We start from the raw sequence: 16,388 nt of genomic DNA, 5'->3' as shown, positions 1-16,388 counted from the left end.
GAATATTTTACATTATCAAGATCAAAGTAAAAATTTCGATAACAACTGACAAATTATTTCCTTCAGTTGGGCAGAAGAGAATGAAAAGAAAAACAAAAACGGGAAGGAAAAAAAAGCCACAGGGACAATTAAAAGTAGGAGAGGAGCAAGAGGCAGCCAAAACAGAGCACAGACTTTATCAGATGGGCATACAGAGAAGCTGGCTGGCACGACCGTGTGTTACGAGTTGGAGAACAAAATTGATGCTGCGAACACACTGCTTTCCTTTGATGCAGTGACTAGCATCTTACTTAAGAAAAGACACTGTGTACAAGTGCCACACCATTTTACGAGCACTTGACACATAGCATTAATCATTTTTCCTCACTAGAAGCAGCTTGCCAAGTATTGTTCTCTGTTCTGGGAGTGAATTCAATGAGCACTTCACCTACTTAATAGAGACTGAAAGCTGGCCTAGGGTTTCACTTTGAAGGCATTTTGCTGGAGCTTTCCTGTCATAATGCATTCATTTCTATAGGATTTAAAATCTTTAGCTCTTTAGGAGCTACATGGGGACACAGGTATCTGGGGGTCATTCCATGCAGTTCAGCATCCTGCCTCCAACAGGCTCCATTTACTGTCAGTCTGGGAAAAGATGGAAATGACTCAGACAACTGCATAAAGCTCTCATAGTGGGAAATGTCTTCCTGCCTCCTGTGGATATCAGCATGTGCCCCAAAGCATGAGACTTGATTACCTTACTGCAGATCATAAAACTTCTAATGTTACTATAAAGCCTTCAGGCTATTAGGCATTTTCTTGAAATATAGCTACCATGTCTAGCGTGATGACTCCCTGTACAACAGGCCATGTGCCTGATATTTCCTTGTACTAATTACCAATCATTAATATCATCACATGAGCCCTGTACATAACTCAGTGTCCATTTTCAAGAAGCAAAGGGCCACCCATTCTTAGATTCCACCAGAAAATAAAAGCTCAGTCTTGAATTTGGGGCTAATGGAACAATTTGCTTACAAGAAAGGTCTATTCCTCCACTTCCTACAAGCAGCTGTGCACACACACACACCAGTCTGAGAGCCCAGACCTCCTCTGTAGCATGGACAGCCTTGGAGGAAGCATGCACCTGCCAGCTGTGCAAAGTGGGTCACCAGCTTGACCATTAGCATTTTGCCCAGAGGCTTATTCTCAGCCTTGTGGTGTACATGCTGTTTGGCCCAGGGGCTTGGGTAAAAAAAGCCCTGTGAAGCAACCATGCTTTGGAGAATCTCAGGTCTGAGCTATTCCGGGAGGAAACGAAAAAGAAAGAAAGAAAGACAAAGCAAAGTAGTTTACTGCAGGCTAAGCCTGTAATCTCTTGTAGTAACGCTGACAGGCAAATGTTATGTCATTTGCTTGATCTGCTCCATAACCACTGATGACTCCAAATAGTCTAGGGAAAAGATTTTTTTTTCTCTAGCCCTATCTCCTGCAGATTGTTCAGATGTGAAGAGTTCTTACCTTCCCCTAGAAGAGACAAAATGCTCTTCTTTAGAGCTGTTAATATCCAGACATTTGGTGGGCCCTGGAAGTAAGGACCCTGCATCTCATCTGGACAGATACACCTGGTAGCATCACTGGCAAAATCCTTGCTGCCTTAAATGAAACCAGGATTGTACTCCCTGACTGCAAAAACTTCAGGTTCTGCAATTTCTCTACAATAAGATCTGTTATTCTCAGAAAGCTTTGCTCTAGAGTTACCCTTTAGGTACTTTTTTACCATTATCTTAACAGGGTTTACAGGCAGCATAATCAGATGGATTATACCAAACTCTGCTGGGGCAACTCACACAGTGGCCCTGCAAGCAGTGTCCTGTCTACCTCCATGGAGCTCTTTAACAGTGTGCAGAGGGCTGTGGCATTCCCCTCCTACAGGGATAAGGAGACAAACATACAAAGTTATTTATATATCTAATGTCATCAAAAGAGATGAAAATAAAAATAATTACACCCATACTGAATACCTGTGTAGATGGCACAGAATAACTACGAGAAGACAAGCAATAATCTCTGCCAAATAGCAATGATCTCTCTGGTTAGACATAGACCTGAGTAGGGATTGAAAACCTTACACTTGCCAGAAAGAATAACCATATGCCCTATCTATTAAGTTGTGCCAAAAGGCATCAACATATTTAAAATAATAAAAATACAACTGAATATATATTGCTCTACATAAATATCTCACAAATATTTCACAATTTCAGAAAAAGTATAAAGAATTGAGAGAAAAATGGCATGGGTGATACACTGGTATCAGAATGAGATGAAAAACTCCATCTCACAACACGACTGAAATTAGAATGAGGGAAGGTTTGCTGTTTAGCTAAGTGTCTGTATTGGCTTAATTCTTTATGTTATCAGATCTTAATTTAATTAGAATTTTGTGTTGAAATAAAGGCAAGAACTAAAAATTAAATTAAGCCAGTATAGCAAGTTTTTCCCAACTTTAAGATGATATCATCTATTTTTGCAGGGTTTCTACCTGAAAGCACTTTTTACCCATGCCTTAGATAACAGAGGACATCAACTGAGCTAGAAAATTAAGATCTGGATTTTTAAACTTTCATCTTCAAGGTTTAAAAAAATTTGTAGCAAGGCTTTTTGTTTTGACACAACCAATTCAAATGGCTGCAGTTGTTTGTGAGTCCTTCAATTAATCCGCCCTATGACATTTTCTCTGTGACAGGACACTAGACAAATTTTAATCTGCCTCCACTATCTGGAGAGACCATTCTGAACCCTTTAGGCTTCAACCAGTTGTCACTAGTCTCAGGGCAGAAACATGTCTTTCAGAAAATATGGATTTGTTCACGTGCAATGGTTCTCCATACTTTTTCTTTCTGACAAACTTCTTTTTTTTCTGATAATATTTTATTTATGCACTTTCAATATAAAACTGGAGCAATCTGTCAGAAACTAATATCTGCAAAGAGGAGATCTGGTAAAAGACAATGTTTCTTATGTCTATGCAATAATTGGTTTTCCACTGAATTAGAGAATAAAGTACAGGATAAACAGCGAAATGAAAGTACTTTAAAATAAGCATCCTATGAGCATTCTGTGACTTGAATTCCTTGCTATACATATAGAGTGAACCAATTGATTGTTAAGAGCATGTTTATTGAGGATTAACATTCATGCAAAGGATGCAGGCTTCCTAAGCCTCAGCAAATCTGTTTTTAATTTTCAACTGGCATATAACTATCCAAAAATAATGAACCTTTAAAAGCTACATTGAAAGCGTATTGAAGATATTTGTTTCAAACTGTCACTGAAATATTTCTTAGCTAATGGCATCAACATTTTAATTCAGAAATATAGAAATAATCACAGGCTGTCATTTTTATTGCCTTTCACCAAAGAAGGCCTGATTGGAGTAATTAAGTATGCCATTTTAGATTAATCCCTTCTGTTTCTTAGAAGATGAAAATGGGTTCCTCCCCACATTTGCATTCATTAAAACCCATAAGTATTGTCTCCTGTTCATGACAGTATTCTAATGACTTTTAAAGTTAGCAACATTAAGGTTTGGGAAGAAAATAATTTAAAAAAATAACAGTTCTTTTAAATTTTCTTACTGCGGTAGCTCACTAAAAACTTTTCAGGTGACACTGATGGGTAGGAAATAGCCATCACTCTGAAGTTGTCACCACTGCAGAAGAGTTCATTGTTGTACTGCACTAACAAAACTGAGCATTCATTTTTAAGGTAAGCATCTGAAGATTAAGTTATCCTCTTGAAATATTAGCTCTCCTTCCAGCAGATGTTGCTGAGCTTGGGTCAGGCTATGGGAAATTTTGGGCCAGTTCTGTTCTGCTACTCACACTATAGTGGTTCTGGCCACTCTAGCATTTAGCTTTAGCCCCTAGATCACAGCCAGCAGACCCCACAACAGCAGTGCACTCACATTAGATATTTGCAAGCTGATATTTGTGCTGCTTCAATCAAAAAGACCTGTGACCACAGCGCTTGAGTACGTTTTGTTATTCACAAAAGCTCACTGTCTTAACTCTGACTAAAGGCAATCATTTCCACTTTTACCTCTATGGGCCCTGGATTGAGACTTCTATTTATCAGATTCTTCATAGATTTGGATAGGTAATTAACAAGAAGAAAGCAAAATAATTATTTAAATTAAATAAACTGTTTCTTATCCTAATATATTTTAAGTTATACCTCATATCAATAAACTCTAAATCCCACAGAACAAACAAGACCAGTCAGAAAACTATCACTGGGGAATTCTTGGGGCAATAAATACACTTCTAGAGGCATGTTAAGAAATTAATACTAAGTGTTAACAGTTACTCTATTAGTCTGTGCTAGCTAGTGCATTGATTCTTTTCTTTTGAAGAATCTGCAGCTCTCAGCTTCCTGAGAAACAATAAAGCCTTGGATTATTCAACTGGAAACCCTACTTTTTCAGAAGAACTTATTATTGCAACCATTCTTTTCCACTGATTCTTCTGGAAAACCTAACAGAGAGCAGCAGTTTCACCCAACAAGGTTGCAAGGGTTTGTTCATCTATTCCTGATGAAGAAATCCTCTTCTACAGTTCTACAGTGCTTATTCTTGTGTTCAGACTGAGCTTCCTCTTGATGAGAATAAACGAATAAGTAAAGTAAGTCCTCTTGTCATGTATCTTAATGATCCCTTTCAGCAACGTGATGCCCATTACCGCAAATATGCAGGAACTTCAAGATTTGAATTTACATAAACTCGTGCAACAGAAATCCTATGTATCCACGGTTGACAGATGTGAAACTGAAACTGAGAATTTGAGCAAAATGTAGCCTGTTGTGGCTCCATGGCTCAGTGATTTGTCAAAGATAACACAGGAAATATGTGACAGAGATTTTAATTTGGGTTTCCTAAATTTGCGGCTATCATCCTGACCATCCTCCTGTCTTTTTCTTCTCATTGGTAATATCACCACAATGATGTTTACCAAGTATCCAACATATATTTGGAGAAGAAGTGGGAGGTAGTTGCTAGAGCTAAAAAGAAAACCTATGTTTTAGAAAGAAAACAAGTCCTGTACTTGTCAGCTGGCACCCACACTTTGCAAATGAGCTTTGCTTTCTGTTCAGGGTGCAATTAAAAAATGCTATTTATTGTGGACATATGCAAAATATGCACAGAGGAGAACTATCACAAGTTGGGCAATAAAGTAACCAAGCAGCCAAACCACTAAACCCTGAATACCCTGAGAATCGCTTTCTCTAGCAGAAGGACCGAAGAAGTCTGAGGACTTTTCCACTGCTGTTGGTACTCTGCTTTTACTCTGTGCAAAATGGAGGGTTACCCTTGCTCTGCTCCAGGTCTCATGACCTAACTGAGAGATAAGCCCTCCTGGCCTAAGTGGTACTGTAGCTGGTCTTCAGAACATAAAGCTTTCTGCACAGAACATCCATATTAATTTCATAACACAAGATTGCTGTGGAGAAACATGCTGAGATTGAAAATTGCGCTTATGAAGTAGCCTTACATTCCTGTGCATCTCTGACATGCCATAAACCTACCCAGTCTGCTGCCTCCACCAAAACAATACTTCTTTATAGAAAAGGCCCCTAGCCACAATTGAAATTGAGGGGCTGTTGTTTTGAAGTGACCTTAGGCATAGGCCACATCTATTCACAGGAGAAAGGAGTGTAAGTCCTCTTTATTATTTCCTCCAGAGAGAAGCAAAGCATGGGAGAAGGTAAAACTGTACAGTCATCACTGACAAATATACACTGAAAAGGTAAGTCTGCTGTAAAACTGCATTTCTTCTCAGCAGTGGAATGAAACAGCAAGATAAGAGAGAAAAGTAATTCTCTGAAACTTATAGGGAAGTGGTTTTTGGGTTTTTTGCTGTCACACATAGATGACTTTGCCAACACCGTGAGAATCCAAGAGAACTTAGTGTCCCCATTTGGGCTGAAAGTGGCCATAATAAACAACTGGAGGGTGCTGATAGCATATTGCCCTACATGTATTCTCCACAATATCCTTGCATTGCTCATTTTAAAACAAGAAAAACATTTCCTGCCTGGATACATAACAGCAAAGGGCAAATTTCTGGAATGACCTGAGACAAAGGCAGGGTTTTTGTTTTGTTGTCTTTTGTTTTAATGAGACTTGGAGAATAATAATGGCTCAGGATACCAGCAAACAGCCCAGTTGGGCTTTTGCTTTAGTTCTCAGAAGGCAGAAAAACAACCTCCCTGGTCTGAAGACATTTTTTTGTTACATCTCAATCAGGAAGGTCTGCTTATAATGGGAGGCTGGTATTGCTCGTTCTAGACTGTACATAAAAAGGCTTTCAAGTGTTAGTATTTCTTCCTTATGTTATGAGTGATGCAGTTGCCTTTTCTCAAGATATTTCTCCACTGCAGTTGTAGCAGCAATGATAATGACTGTTAGTAGCCAGGCATGGAGCTGGACCAAGCACAAAAATGTAAAAATAACCCTTGCAGTCAGTCTTTTTTCTAATACTTATTAATTATTTCACATAAGAAACTAATTGGTATTTGAAAATGCACTATTTACTCACCTAAATTATTTTAAAATATCTTGAATAACATATCAGTTCATTAAAGTCAGAATCAGAGAAACTCTAGATTTGGAGAATCTGCTCGATTTTCCCATCAGAAGCAAGATGTCTGACTTTGACTAGTGTTTTCATTATTTTTGCTTCTCTGTCTTGCAGAGAACTCTTAATATCACCCTTAAGTGCAATAGGATCCAGGGACAATGTTTTGATTGCATTCAAAAATAATTTCTTGTATAACAGAAGAATATATACAAAGATATTCAACTCCTGCTTCTCAGCCCAACCTTCCCTAGGGTATAATATCAACAGTCACGAGAAGTTTCCACTTTCCTCAGCTCTTAGTTCAGAGCAGAAATAAAAGCAAGAGACACATGTGGATGATTCTGCTTTCACATCACTGAAAATCAGGACTAGATCCAGAAAGATCAAGTGAGCTGTACTAACATAATGTTACCATAAGCAAGAGTGCAAGTGATATGTAATACTGCTGTAACTGTTGGCAGAAAGAGTTCTGCCCTTTTGTGTATTTGTTCTTGTAATTTTGACTGTCTGCCTCATATCTTTTCACATGCTGAATTTCATAGTTATGCTAGCCCCTGTTTATTTCTTTTTGTCTGGTGACACCCACTCGCAGACATTTTCATTGAGGTTCTCCTGATAAGGTTAGGAAATCTTGGTAGGTCAGGAACTTTGAACAGAGTTTTAAAGTTGAAAGACTAACATTAACTCCTTCTTTGGGCCAAAATTGCAACCTTTGCTATAAAAAGTCCGGATTATTTCATTTTAAAAGTCTTTATAAACAAATTTGAACTCTAATAATAACTCTTATATTTCTCTTTTCAATTTTCCACCTAAATTTTCACAGGTCTCTTTGCTCATCATCTTTTTATAACACAGAGAGCACTTAGCACAGTGCTTATTATTAGGAACAGCTAATATATTTTGCAGTACTGGTAGCTTTAGGTATGCCCCCTCTTTCTTATAAATGGAACTGGTAACATGCAGTATTGTCTCTTCCTTCAAACCTTTTTGTATCATCACATCTCTAATATACTTGACTGTGAATATACTTGAATATGTATACTTATTAGTATACATACTAATAAGGGAGTAGCACTCATATCACATAATCACCACAAAGTTATGACATCTGGTCAAGTCAGTTCCTCTGGTTTCTTCTGTAGTTGGAAGAGAGAAATCATCGCTTCTAGACACTAGTCTTCCTAACTTTAGATCAATGAACTGAATTGCCTCTCTTCAATTAGAGCCCTACTCTAGAAAGCTAGCATGGACTACATGTTAGCTTTGAAGCGGTAATATCAAAATCAGATGAATCTGAATTCTGGTCACAGGAGCTGAGGTCCCCAAGCACAGGGTGAATGGAAAAGGATAAGATTAGAAATAGTGTTTTCAAGCAGAGAGATTATAAATTTCACCCCAGATTCTTATCATACTATTTGAAAATATCTCCAGGGCTAACGTGGTAAGACTAAGGGCAGCAGAAGCTTCATTAAACCATCTTTTCCAGTGTGCACAGATAACAGTTAAAGTTAATTGAGCACAGGTAAAGCCACTTGTATGGGTATAATGACGTATATTCAAGTGAAGATGAAGGACAAGATTTCTCAAAAGACCAGGAGTGCTAAAAAAATTACACAGAAGGTAAGTTAGCATGGTATGATTGGTTTGGCAAGACAACAAATGGGGTATTTTTCCCTTTTTACGAATACAATGCGGAAAAAAACCCAAAAACCACAAGGAAGAAGATTTAAATGAAAGCATAGCACTGACAGAAGACTAGATGGGAACACGGGGGCCACAGAAACACTTAGGATGATTGTCAGAATGGCAGTCTAGGAGCAGTGCAGCAGTATGTCTTTGTGGATGTGTGATTAACTCTGCACTTTACGTGTGACCTCAGGAGAGAGCCCTCCATTCAGCAGAAATAGAGAGTGTCAGGTCTTTTGAAAGAGGTAGAGTGCATGCCTCCATTCACAGAATCGCAGAACCATAGAATCACAGAATATGCTGAGATGGAAGGAACCTATGAGGATCATCAAGTCCAACCCTTAGCCCTGCAAAGGACCATCCCCAAGACTCACACCATGTACCTGAGAGTATCATCCAAACACTTCTTGAACTCTGTCAGGCTTGGTGCTGTGACCACTTCCCTGGAGAGCCTGTTCCAGTACCCAACCACCCTCTGGGTTGTTACATAGGACTCAAGCCCCGTTTTGGTACTGACACATATCACTGCTAAAAACAGATTTCTTACAATGGTTAAAGGGGTAAAAAAAAATTCTACTCATCCTTCTCCATCCAGCCTCTGCTTCCTTCTTTTTAAAGTGAGGATTTTGCTAACTGCTTTCATGGGTAGTTTTAATACACGAACAATTGTCTCAGAAAAATACCTAACAAACATTAATGGTTGTTTTAGTTTTCAATTTAAATCCCATTTCACACTTCCAAGATAGGAAAAAACACTTCCATAACAACCTTCTGCTCAAACTACAGTTGTGAAGGTCATAACCACTTAAAAAAGAGTGTGAAACTGAAAATACTGGCAACCATTTCAGCAGAAGATCCCCACTCTACACTGCTATAAGAAGGATTTGGAAAGAATGATATTCATGACTTCAGCCATCACTTTCTTCTAGAGCTTAAAATTTTTTCCATAAAGTGTTTTTATTATCTTCAAGATACTGTAAAAAATGTTTTTTCATCCCTAAATGTGGGCCAGATTAGGCAGTCAAAAACGACTTAGAGCACCACCACTTTAAACAGAACTTGCTGGTGCAAGTAAGCACTTTTTGGATGTAGCCAGCGCTGTAAAATCTGACCTAGTATTACCAGACACTGGTGAAATGGTCTCCATTTGTAACTTTATGGTCACTTTAGAATAAACAGTACTAATGAGGAGAGAAGTACATGAATGCTAAGCAGAAGTGTTTATTCTGTATCAGTACTCCACTACCAAAACTCAATTTGGTATTGGTGGACATTTTACCCTTCAAGCGACCAGTGAAGGGGAAGACACATTAGAGAGAATTACAAATTCTCTTCTGTTATTTTTGTTCCAAAAAGAAAATGCATTTTGATACAGAACTCAATCCAGCCAAAAATGCTTGCTAAAGCCTGTGGGTCTAAATAAAAATAATCCTGTAAGGGAGCAGGAGTGGCAAGGCTGGTCATAAAGGAATCCACTTAGGTGTGTTCTAAGGCACAGGACACATGCAGTGTGTATGCATAAGAGTGGACATTAGATCCAAAAGCAGAACTAAGTTCTTGAAGTACAGGTACTGTTGCAACACTGAGTTTTTCTGGCTGTGCTCAAAAGCATCTCCATTTTCCTTTTACTATGCCTCAGCAGAGCTAGGCATCTGAGATTTGAGCACCAAACCACCTGCACTCCATCATTCACAGCTGTCAAATGGGACAGGTTGAGCCTTGGTACCTGCTTTCCTCAAGATTTTGGTTGATGCCCAAAGAAGGGTGAGTCACTTCATGCAAACTTTGGGTAAAAAAAGAAACTGCCCTGCAAACTGTTAAACCTTAAGTACCATGCTCCCTTTCCCTCTCTTCCTGGCTCAGTGAGTTCTGGATCCCTCATAGCATAAGGTTTCCTCTTAAACAGAAACTGCGGGAAACAAGTTTTCCAAAAGCCAGATGATTAAGAAATTCTTCAAGGACATCTAAAAGCAGACATGCCATGGACTGGGCAACTGTACTATATGAATAAGTAACTTCTTGAGAACTAAGGTAGAATAAATCCTACCTAAATGTCCATCAAAGTACAAGCTATGGTTTAAAATCAGAACTTGACATCACACTCCTGATACAAAACTAGTTGGTGTCCAGACTTCTGAAGCTTGGCGATAACTAGATTTAAAATGCCTTAAATTAGCTTCTTGTTTGTTTGTTTTTATAAACAGTGACCTCTACACAGGGAACCACAAAAGTAACAGCGCAGCACTTTAAAACTATTCATACCCCTTCACCACAGGAACGGATCAATATTTTGTTCTTTTTATAACACACTTTTTATATTATGTCTTTTTGTATCTGGGGACTAGTAATAGAGACACTATTTCAGGCCATGGAGTACATATTCCCTCTGAATAGCTCGCATCCATAGAAAGGCCAAAAGCAAGGAAGCAAGCCAGACCGTCACTGCCAGCCCACTGCACTGGACTTCTACTCAGCAGTGAGGACTGAAACTGACAAAGTGTGAGAGTTTTCTGCTAAACACACCTGGTATAAGCACTGGCTGGGGGCCCCACCTGCTGGAAAGCAGCTCTGTGAAGAAAGACCTGGGGCTCCTGGTGGACAACAAGCTGTCCACGAGCCAGCAGTGTGCCCTTGTCGCCAAGCAGGCCAATGGAATCCTGGGGTGCACTAGGAGGAGTATTTCCAGCGGGACAAAGGAGCTGATCCTGCCCCTCTATTCAGCCCTAGTGAGGCCACAACTAGAGTACTGTGTCCACTTCTGGGCTCCTCAATACAGGAGAGACATGGAGCTCCTGGAGCGGGTCCAGAAGAGGGCAACAAAGATGACTGGGGGACTGGAGCATCTCTCTTATGAAAAGATTCAGAGAGATTTGGGCCTGTTCAGCCTCAAGAAGAGATGACTGAGAGGGGACCTCATCAATGTCTATAGGTATCTGTAGGGAGGGTGCCAAGAGGATGGAGCCAGGCTCTGCTCAGTGGTGCCAAACAATAGTACAAGAGGCAATGGGCAGAAACTGATGCACAGGAAGTTCCCCTCAAACACGAGGAAGAACTTCTTTACTGTGTGGTGACCAAACACTGGAACAGATTGCCCAGAGAGGTTGTGGAGTATCCGTCACTGGAGGTGACATTCAAGAACTGTTTGGACTTGAGCACTAGATGAAAAGGGGCTGCTCCTTCTCCCTCGAGTACATCCAAGTTGCAGCCCAAACTTGTTTCTTATGACACCTGTCATGTACATGACAGTTCCAAAGACACACGCTTGGGAATTTCCACATCCTCATGAATCTCAGAAAGTTAAGTCCCTTAGAACTCAATTCAGCTCTCTTTTGGACAACCAGAAGATTCCCATTGGCCGCAGTCAAGATTGAACTGACAGCGATACTTGCTGCCAAGAGCAGCATTTCCTTTAACAGTGGATGGGTAATGTGGAAGCTTTCAATCATGGGAAACAACTGGAAGATATAATGCTCTGTGCTGTTAGTATCCCCAGGAATTTGCTTAGAAAAAGGAAGCTGAGAATACAAAACCAGTCCTTTGTTTTAGTCTTCAAGTACCATAACAAATTAATTATGTATTGCAATATTTAATCTCACTTTTCCCAGCAAAGTATTTTGTGAACCTTTTTTATTATATAATATATCTGCTAGCTTCTGCACTTTCTTTCTCACTAAATCCCTCTCATTCCTATTAAAATGAATTAAAAATATATCCTGTTCTGAGCTATTGACACATCTCAAGGTAGGGCACTTCTCTGACTTGGAAAGTATTACACCCCACTGGTATCTGGCTCTTGTGGACATGTGGTTCCTTCCCACTCAGCTTTCGGTGGACTGCTTCAGTGGACATTATTAAAGCAAAAAAATGATAACATCCTGGACAAACTGCAGCTTGAACCTTAAAAGATCCTGTAAAGGGGTACAGCCTAATACTGTTCCTGTAGCTCACACTGTCCCAGATGCAGTTTCTTAGAAGATCCAACCCTATGTGGCTGACGTTTTTCCATGGCCTACCTCTATCCTGCATTAAACAAACAAACAGAGAAAACACCTAGAGCTGCCTTGAGAAGTGGAGTTAAAGAGGAAAGTAAAGACCTTCCACAGAAAATTTGGTAACAAATTAACAAAAAAATATTAAATACTAAAATAGTTCACACTTCACTGGAAACAGAAATGGTAACATAATACCAACATGCTATACCTGGTGGGCTTTGCACTCTTAATTCCCTCCTTAGGCAGACTTCTCTGATTCAACCACATTTTCCAGGGCACAACACAGCCTCCTTACTTGGAGAGGAGATCTGGTTCATTACAGGAGCCAGAGGTCGACACAGGAGTGTGCCTTTTCATCAGAAAACTTGAACACAAAGTTTCAAGTATACTTTTGTACCCCAAATTAATTTGTTCTGAATACTGGCGTTTTAGTTTTCCATAGCTAGCAATATGAAGTATAGTAGATAAATAGACAAGTACATAGACAGGCAGATGGAGAGGTAAATTTTCTACCAAAGGCAAACATTTTTTCATGTACTGTTTTTGAAAAGACAGTTTTCAAACGTCTATAAAAAAGACTGAATATCAGAGAATAATCAAAATTTGAAATGAGCAGCAATTAAAAGTCAAATTACAATGTAGAGATTAATAACCTCTAGCCACACATGTCTGTTTATGGTAAAAACACTGTAAGCTTAAGCCATGGTCCTGCAAGACTAAGAGGAAGCTGAATACTCTTTGTCATAGAAGTAGCAGATGTGCCTGAATTCATAGTCCTCAATGTGCATTTGATGTCTTGCTATGTAAATGCTTTTCTGATCCACAATAATAATAAAACATGGTGTACCACATGCCATTCTCCTTGGCTAACTATACCGATAGTTGGGTCCTTTAGTGACATTTTTACACGATATATTTGAACACAATACTACATTGTTCGTATGTCTGTACAGTTTTTAGATCAGGACTGGCTGAGCAGCTTGGAGGAGAGAAACAATTAGTTAATTTAGAAAATTATGCCCTTGCAAGATTTATCATATCATTCCTGGATGTTTTATGCAGGCAGCTAAAGTGATGTAGAATCAACTATGTGGAAAGAAAAGATAATTTCACTTCAGAACTCATACTCTCAGCTGATGGGAATAAGTTCTTCTTCTCTTGCCTCTTTAATTCTTAGTTTGAAAATTATTGTCTGGGAAATCTGACTCCAGTTAGCCACCTGCCAAGTATTGACTCATATCTGGGTACAAGATGTTCCCAATTCTTGTGAGTGTATTTTTATCTCTTTGTAAAATGTATCACATCACCCACTTTCTGAATACATGGTAAGAAAGCAGAAAGGACCCCCAGTATAACCAAAGGGTCAGATTCTGGGGGTTCTTTCCCTCCTGCTTTCTTTGGATTGCATCTTTCCACTCTCAATGCCTTTTGACAGAACTGCTCTGTATCATTTAGAAGCATTGTAATGGACTCCTAAGTACCACTAAGTTATATGGCAAATCTCCAGTCCCTGTGTTTTGTAAGATGCTGATGAATTTGTCTGCAATTAATATATGGTGTCTGGATAACAAGCTGGCTAAAATGGCTCAGTTCCCATTCCTAAAGTACCAGGTTAGAGCGTTCCTCTAGTGATGACAGCATTCAAACATAATAACATTTGTGGTATCAGCCTTACATTGATGCCACTTTCCAGCACATTCAATGACATCTGGGCATTCTTGAAATTGATTTGAGCTCTTTTGTGTGTGTATGTGGGCACGTGTGTGTACATACTGACTGAGAACAAGGGAGAAAGGAAGAGTTGCTGGTTTACATTTAGTATGGTTCCTGAAAAGGTTCGACTGCTAATAAACACTAAACATCACTTATAATCAATCACTTAGGTTGGCCTTGCACTCGAATTTGGTTCAATCTCCCATCAAGGTACTTATCATGCCAGAGGGATACCCTAAGGGGAAGAGGAGCACTTCAGGTAATCACTGCAAAGTGCAGATTGAGCAGGGCAGTCGTTGCACTCAGAACCCTAACATCTACCACTGGATAACAGTCAGGAAAGCTCTCTTTAACCTCAAACTAGCACATCAGTTAATTTACGCAGACTAGGAAACAAACTCCTGTAGAAACTTGCAATTTGTTTCCTGCTAGTCCATTGCTGACTTACCTGTTGGCTGTTCTTGCAGCATAGCACTCATGGAAACCTGAAGTCACACTGTTAGGACTTGCAGCCTTTCATCTGGTGAGCTGCAAAAGACCCTGGGATTTTCGTAAGCCGGAAATAGCTGGAAACTTGTATTAAGGCAGTATGGGACAGCACCCCAGATCTCCCTGAAGTGCATTGATACCATCTAGTTGTTCAGCTGAAATGTGATAAGTCAATATGGTTGTGACTGTGCTGAAAAAGCAATTGCTGTGTAAACAGGACTGTCCACACCACTTAATGAATCTAGCCTTTGGTCCTCAATATCCTGAAGTGCAACTTCATCGAAATGATACAGATGAAAGGAATGAACCTAAGCGCTGTTGAAAAAAAGACCAAAAGTCCCTTCTGCTAAACTCTCAAACAGATTATGTCCTGTAGGTTTGATATTTTGGGGTAGCCCAAAGGAGATTACTTCAGAGATGGAGTGGACTTGATGGGTAGGTTTGTTCATAAGGAGAAGTCGATATACCCATCTCCTTAGCATTCTTCCTTGCCCTGTAGCCAACTGTGGCTGACAAAAAGTACAAGGACAAGACAAGCACAGAGTGATGCATTCATCTGGAAGAAATGGCTGCAGTTTCTAACTATAGATCAGCATAGCCTGACTTTCTCAGCGAGTACCTGGTTTTGAAATTTGGACTTCTTAAATTATTCAGAGGATGGAACACTGAAAGCAGAAAAGAATGGAAAAATCAGAGAAAACAAAGTCTGATGTCTCTTGAAGAGCAACTTGAGACTCTGGCTGCCACTTCATCCACTGGTTCCATTTGGCAGAAGTCAATTATATAATGACTCCACAGCCCACAGGACTGCTTTAGAGCATCTTCAGATTGGTTTCATGACCATCTTTCTATGGAGTGCAGAGTGTCTTCCTTGCTCTCTTCTATCATGATCACCTTCAGTCCTAGCTCTTTCTTTAGGAGTCCAGATGTATGGACTTTGCTTCCACAAAACAAATAACACTTTCTTTAAGCAGCTGTATCTGAAAGGGGTGCATGTTAGAACCAAGAAAGAAAAAATAATTAAACGTGAAATTTTCCACAGTAAATAAGTCCCAGGTAAAAAGCTTAAGTGACAGAGCTTTGAGATACTGAAAAAGCTTACTAACTGAGATAATGATGCCTGCAACTATGTAAATAATGTCCCAGGTAAAAAGCTTAAGTGACAGAGCTTTGAGAGACTGAAAAAGCTTATTAACTGAGATAATGATGCCTGCAACTATGTATCATTATAATGACAGTTTACCACGCAAGTCTTGCAGTACCAAACATCAGCAGTCCCAACCTTAGCACACTGGCTGGCCAGGTTTCAGCAGCAGCTGCAGTGGTAACATGGTTGGAGCTGCTCCTGTGAGATTTGGAGATAAAAAAAGAACACCCTATCTGACTCACTGAGTTAATAACTGTCAGCTCTGCCAACACTGTATTCAGTGTCTGGGAAGCTGATAAAGTAAATTTCTGCCCATATTGGTAATGGCAGTGATTCACTGAAAGCAGTTGGAAAGATATTAGAATCATGTAACAGGATTAGGATTTCTCTACCTGGCAAAAGAAAGAGGGATTTAAAGTATCACAAATTCTCCCTGAAATCTTTCTTTAGCATTGGTTTTCATTTCCATTTTTAGTTGGATCTCTGTTCTCAACCATCTTTCTTTCTTTTTCTTTCTTTCTTTTTTTTTCTTTCTTTCTTTCTCCTTCTCTTTCTCTCTTTTTTTTTCTTTTCTCCTTTAGTCTCTCTCTCTCTCCTTCTCTATCTTTCATTTGGTCTTTTTATCATGCTCTATTTTTGTCTTTCCTCAGAAGTGTGTGTGACGGGAACCCAGGAGTAACTGTTATAACTCACACATGGAATACATGTGCATCTTCACAGTGTTTTGCAGATCACTCTTTT

The sequence above is a fragment of the Corapipo altera genome, unplaced genomic scaffold (genome assembly GCF_003945725.1).
Source record: "Corapipo altera isolate COAL_440 unplaced genomic scaffold, ASM394572v1 2b, whole genome shotgun sequence".
NCBI lineage: Eukaryota > Metazoa > Chordata > Aves > Passeriformes > Pipridae > Corapipo > Corapipo altera.
Note: the sequence above shows the minus strand (reverse complement) of the source record.